Source organism: Notothenia coriiceps, unplaced genomic scaffold, assembly GCF_000735185.1.
Source record: "Notothenia coriiceps isolate Sejong01 unplaced genomic scaffold, NC01 NC01_scaffold00029967, whole genome shotgun sequence".
In the NCBI taxonomy this organism is placed as follows: Eukaryota; Metazoa; Chordata; class Actinopteri; order Perciformes; family Nototheniidae; genus Notothenia; species Notothenia coriiceps.
Genome location: NW_011362668.1, coordinates 354,195 through 361,301, shown reverse-complemented (window position 1 = coordinate 361,301; position 7,107 = coordinate 354,195).

Here is a 7,107-nt window from a genome sequence, read left to right as displayed (position 1 = left end):
AAACATATATATATAAACAATCCCACCCCCTTCACTGTCCGCTCGGCCACCCCGCTTCACGGGCCCCCCATTATATGACGATCTATTTTTCATCGGCGCACAACATTACCTCTGTAGTGTTGGTAGTATCAATTCACACCAAATGTTAAATACACCTCGTAAACGCCCTAGATGTTGAGCCATGTAATAACTAATTTGGTATTTGCCCTCAGCATCAATTATTTTTATTTGATATAGCTAAAACACACTTGTAGCCTCTCCTACAGTATTACAGTTTGGTCAGGTGTGACACAGAATCAGAGACATATTACGTTTATCATCGTAATTCTTATGGTCCAGGGGTAGTGGGGGTTATAAAGCCCTCACAGCCATTGAAATGTTACCCATGGTACTCGTACACAATAGTACCATGGTTCATTTACCACGGGCATACACATGGTACACGACAGTATTTTTTTGACAGATAGTACGATGGTATAGTTTAATAGTACCCATGGTATTTGTTCCATAGACACATATAGTATGTACCATGCGTACACTACCATACGGTTTGTACCATGGTACAATGCTGTCAAAAATACCATGGCTAAATGTACATAGGTAAATATACCATCAGGTACTATGGTAACTGTGTGTGGGCACACACACACAACACACAATGGCAGATCGCAAGTATCGAGCCCGAGGGAGCAGCAGCGCATTTACACTTGGAGATATAACACTATTTTCAATTGATGTGGGATAAAGGAACGAAAATATTTACGATAAATGTAAACTCGTGTGCAGGACAGAAAGCATTGTCACATTGAATAACAGAATGCATCTCCTGAAGCACCTACCTAATGTCATGCGGCTATAAAACTATGCCAAAGACGCACCACGTCCTCAAAACACACGGCAGTGACCCAGATGGAGGCACACCATCCTAAACAGCAAAAACGATTTTTTTTAAATCGCCCATGTCACCAGAGTCACTAAATAGAGTGGTTGCCAGGTCTGTTGGTTGAGGACATGCTGCCCATGCGCAAGGTCGAGTATGTTTGCTTCAGAGAACTAGTCAGCAAAAACGACACAGAAACTTGCATTTTATTCGTTATTATTTTTAAGTAAAGTAAAGTAACTGTTTACTAGTTACTTTTATACAATTTAGTAACTAATAAAGTAACTAGTTACTTTTTTGAGATCATTAACTACAACTATTACTAGTTACTTTTTTAAAGTAACTTGCCCAACACTGCCTAAGACACACACTTTCTGTCAGGGTGGGCAACGGTAGGGGAAACACTGTATGTACAACTTTGTGAATCCTAAATGATCCACGAAATAAGGAATAGTAATCCATAGGGATGTAACAATACCAAAAACTCACGGTACGATAATATCGCTATAAAACGTCCACGGTACGATACTTATCGCGATATTGAAAAATAAAATTAAAAAAAAAAAAATTTATTGAATTTTTTTTCTTCATTAAATAATCAATCTGATTTGTACAGTATTTTAGTAGGATAGTAGTATTTTAAAGTGTCAACAATATAATAATCAGACCCTGCAATAGAATAAATCAAGTTTCACTTTAGTTTTTCAAGAACTAACTCAACTCTAACTCACTCACTCAGCATCATCAAGGTTATCTTTTAGGAATATGAGCATGTCCACATTTCCAGGTAGAAGCTGGGATGTTTGGGCGTTTACAATATCCCCTGCTGTGGAAAAAACTCTCTTGCTTGGTAATTATGTTGCTGGGACAGAGAGATATGCTTTGGCCATGGGTGACAGCATTGTCTCTCCGCCACTTCAAAAACAATACAGTTTTTGCCAAGAAGGTGAGGCTTATTGACAGGGCGAGATATAAATATACTGTTGGTACTTGTCAATGTCTCTAGGTATGTACATGTAGCCCTGTAAATACGATGTCCTTTTGTGTTATCTGTTGTTTTATGTTCATGTTGTAACCTACTTGTTGCCATGTTGGGTAACCTACTTGTTGCCATGTTGGACAGGTCTCCCTTGAAAAAGAGATCGATGATCTCAATGGGACCATCTGGTTAAAATTAAAAAAATTGCGGTATATTTTGTCAGTCTCACGACGGTATTGAGACATCTATTTACCGCGATATATCGTTACATCCCTAATAATTAATGATGCCTATTTTCTGTACTATACCATGATCTTGAAACTGGCTGACCTAAATGGATTGAAGTTATTAATGTTATTGATTACACCTTTGCTATTCCTGCTGTGACATGTCAACATGTCTATTGAAAAGCTACATCAACAAGATTAGTTGTAAGGTTAATTGGGGTCTGCAGCTAAAGCTGACTAAGCTGAGTGAGGCAACATTATAAAGAAAGTGTCCATTTCAGCGGAGAAGGCTTTTACAGACAGGGGAGATCAGGGAGATTTATCACAGCACCACAAACATTTGCCTAAAACTCACAATCTGGAGAAACCATCAGTCATAAACCCAAGAATATAAAGTGTATCATACTGAAAATCAAATATCAACATTTTAGAATAGAACCAGTAAATGTTTGGCATTTTGTTTAAGAATGCCTAAAATGACTCATCAATCTGCCAGTCGAATTATGCAAATCATTTCAGGTCTTTAGGATTCTGTCTCACAGTCTGGAAGAAGAGGATTTTGACAACAGTAAGGCTGCTTCAGGGGAAAACAAAAGAGGGAAAGAATATGTAAGAAGTTGTTTTCTTGCTTCTATTTTGTGCAGGTCTTTCTTTAAAACTACTAATATTTCATCTTCGGTTCATTCCTTTTGCCAATCCGACATCACTTCTCTACCTCTTCTCCCTGCTCTACTAGTGCCATTTAGCGAGATGATGCCTGGTGCGGAGGAAGGAACAACCAGAGTGTTCCTGCCTCCAATTACTCTCCCTTTACATCTGTTTTGAGTTACTTTAATAGAGGTAGGAAAAATAACATCTGACACTTTCCTGATACCTGAACATGTTCTTCTGTAAACTGAGCAGATACCAGGTGGTGCATGATCATTATTATTTCTGAACCCTTACACTTTCTTGGTGGTAAAAAAAAAGAAGAAGTTCAGCTCCATATATCTTCCCTATTGTCTGACCTTTTCTGCTCTTCTGTCTCAAGCGCACCACAGGGACTCTCAGTCAGTAACTGACATGTGCCAACAGCTCTGAGAGGACCACAGATCAATACTCAGAGCCCTTTTAACATGAACTGACACATAGAGGAGGGGGAGACACAGGCAGGTGACATGTGTGAGCACACCTCAGCATCCATCTACTCATCTGTCAGCCATGCTATATATTTATGAACCAGCTAATCATCCATGAAGGCATTGACATATTTTTAAATAGTCATGCAATAAGCAATAGAATAAATATTTACTTGAATTACATTCCTGCAGTTTGGGGGGGGGGGAAGGACACATTTTTGATATGCAGGTTACATGAATAGAGAATTGAAATAAAATACCAAAAACAGAAAAATGTTTGGTGTGTATTTCAAAAATCTTGGGCTTAGTCCTATACATTGGAGTGATTGCATTGATAGTCAGTGTAATCGAGAATGAAATGTGATTGTTGTTCATGGATGCTGCTGATGGTGGGCGTGAAGGTGTATCTGTGTGTTTGAATGANGTCAAATGTATTTATAGATCACATTTCCCTGGACAGGCTCCAGTATGTCTGCTAGGGTACTCACAAATACAAAGCCGTGGCAGCACATAACTCCCACCCTCATCAGGGTGGGAGTTATGTGCTGCCACGGCTTTGTATTTGTGAGTACCCTAGCAGACATACTGGAGCCTGTCCAGGGAAATGTGATCTATAAATACATTTGACCGGACTGTTGCAACCGTCTTCATAGATATACAATTTCTAAGACCAATATGTGTAATGTGGAGTATATAGTGGAGTACATCATCAAGTTTGCCTATTAATTTGAATTGCAACAGCAAACATGTACAACACATTGGTTTTTCCTGTTATAGTCTATTTCATATTTCAGGTTTTCAGGTGGTCAATGTGCCAAAATGTTTTCTGTTTGAATGTTAAATAAAAGTATTAGCTGAGAGAGTAAATGCAATTTACTTAACACAGGAAATTAGGTTTGTGTAAATTCCTTTAAAGATAAAGGTTGTTTTTCAAAACTGACTGAAAAATACATGGTATTTAAATAAAACCTGCCCTAAATCATGGAAATAAGATGAAATCTTCTTCTTCAAAGGAAGCCTCTGTGGTCACCCTGCTGCTTAGCAACGAGATAGGGAGAGATGAAGTCAGATTATTTAGCTGACGTTAAGGGCTACTTTCATTTGACACACACACACACACACACACACACACACACACACACACACACACACACACACACACACACACACACACACACACACACACACACACACACACACACACACACACACACACACACACACACACACACACACACACACACACACACACACACACACACACACACACACACACACACACAAACTGCAGCCTTGTCGATTAACTCTCCTTCCTGTCTCATCAGTTGAATGAGATTGAAACCAAATTATACAGACTGTCGGTGCACATGTCACAGCGGGCAGAACATAATGCTGATATCATCACAGGATATTAATGCAACCCTCATTACAGCTATATAAGGCCAGATGTGTTTTGTATATGTTTCTTGAAATATTAAAAAGTAACTTCACATTGTCTTTTACATTTGCTTTAGATACTTCTTATTTTTGTTTGTTGGTTATTAAGTGTTCATATGTGCATTATCAGTGTGAGTGTATCATATTTTTTCACATCATTCAGTCTGCGATCGGACGGCAACACAGAAAGCATTTTGTCATTGCGGCACTTACATGTCAGTGTAGAAAAATGAAAGTGGGGATAGATCCATTACATATTTAATGGGATGCTTACACTTCCATAAGGTTTAAGGACTAACAATAGACGGATTTCTAAAAATAAAAAAGGGTATTAACTGAAGCAACAGGGGCCAAAGTATTCAGAATGTTCAGTATGTTTAACAAATACACTGGATCCTACAATTCCCCAAATTCTACCAGCAGAGTATTTTCTTTAGACCCTACCTCATTGTAAATCTCTATCAAGTTGACCTTTAGGCTACAGGCCCAATAACTCATTTCAATGTGCCTCTGATTTTTCTTTTCAGGTTTTCAGTGAAGACTCTGCTGGACCGCTCCTGTTTTGATACGATAGACGACACATCTCCAGAGTTCGTTAACTTTGTTTCCATCCTGGAGCACATCCTCAGTCACCGACTCAAAGGTAAAAAACGTAAGCAATTCTCTTCTCATCGACATGAAGGTAATTTACCTACACATAGTGTTATGTTTATACTGCATAATTCAATATTACTTTTATGTATTTGACATTAATTTGCGGTAAGGGAAACGGAAAGAGATATAACATGTGATGATGGTCCTTAGCAGGAAATTATCAGCAGTCGGACTCGTCTTTATTTAAGATGATTGTCAAATATGGACGCTGGTGTATACATACTGGCCTGTTAAAGACAAATATATGACTTCCAAAAAGATTTCATTTCATTTCATTTCAAACCTTTATTTAACCAGATTGGTCCCATTGAGATCATAGATCTCTTTTTCAAGGGAGACCTGCAGCATATAGGTTCCACATGAAACATAAAACAATTTACATAGTTATAGACATTTACAAGTGCCCATAGTATCAACAAGCATTTCATTTAGCCTAGCTTTAAAAACATGCAGAGGAATGAGATTGCTCAGTTTCAATTCTTGCTGAAGACTGTTCCAAGCAAGTGGAGCTGCGCACATAAAAGCTGTCTTACCTAAACCTAAGACAATCCTTGCTCTTGGCACATCTAACAATACTACGTCATGCGATCTCAGACAATAGCTGCTTGCAACTCTCTGTGTGATCAGAGAGCAGATATAATACGGGAGTTTACCCAACAAAGCTTTATAAATAAACGTGTACCAATGACTGAGCCTCTTTCCAGTAAGTGATGGCAAACCTGCCATGGCATACAGGGTACAGTGATGAGTAAGTGCTTTACAATTTGTGACAAATCTCAGTGCACTGTGATAGGCGGCATCTAACTTGTTCAGGCAATGGGCAGGTGCATTCATATACAACAAATCACCATAGTCCAGCACAGGTAAAAAGGTCACAGTTACTAGCTTTTTCTGGCTTCACAACCTCTTGAATTCCGGTAGCCAGGTGTTACTTCGCGTTGTCTCTACCCACTACGGTTGTCCTGTTCTGGTTTCGTGTCTTCATTCAGTTGTTGTCTTACGAAGTTGTCTTCTGTTATGCGGAGACCCTCACCCCGTCGTCCTCAGGACTGGAGTTGGTAACTCTACGACACCGTACTGAGTTCTCTCGCTAAGTGTGGTCTTAGGGTTCTTATACGACTTTGACTTGTCAACATTTCTCTTACCAGGTTTGTAAGAGGAACTGGCAACCTCCAGCTGATCGTGTGATATCCTTTGCAAACAACTCAATAAACGACGGTTTCTTCCAGTTGGTGCGAATAATTTAGTCCCAGTGTTGAAAAAGAGGGACGTGACACTACAAATGTACACACAAGCTATTTTTATTTTTGTAGTATTAAACAAACACACCACAATCAATTCGTCTGACACAACGAGATAACACCTGAATCTTACTCTAGTCTTGGTAATACGTTAATACGTCTCTAGGTCATCAAGGTTCTCCCAAGTGTGTGAAGAACGTTGACATAAGTTGTCCAAATCCACTTTTACACTTACTTCGGATGAAATTAAAGAATACGCCTCTACTATGCCCTACATGGACCGTCGGGGGTAATTCCTCCGCCACAATTTAATGTCGACAAAATTTAATAATCTGAGTGGAGCGACTCGAATCGAAGAAAATTTACATCTTTGTTCCATTACGAAGAAAGTCAATTTTCATGGTGTCTCGAGCAATCTTAAATGATGACCGTTTCCTGTTCATGGCTTCACCAATGACAATGTTTGATGGATCCATAGACCTGACTCTACAGGAATAAATTTGAAGTACAGTGCAGGGACGAATTTTGACTCCCAAATCTGGATCCAAAGAAAAAGTCTTTGTTCAGGACA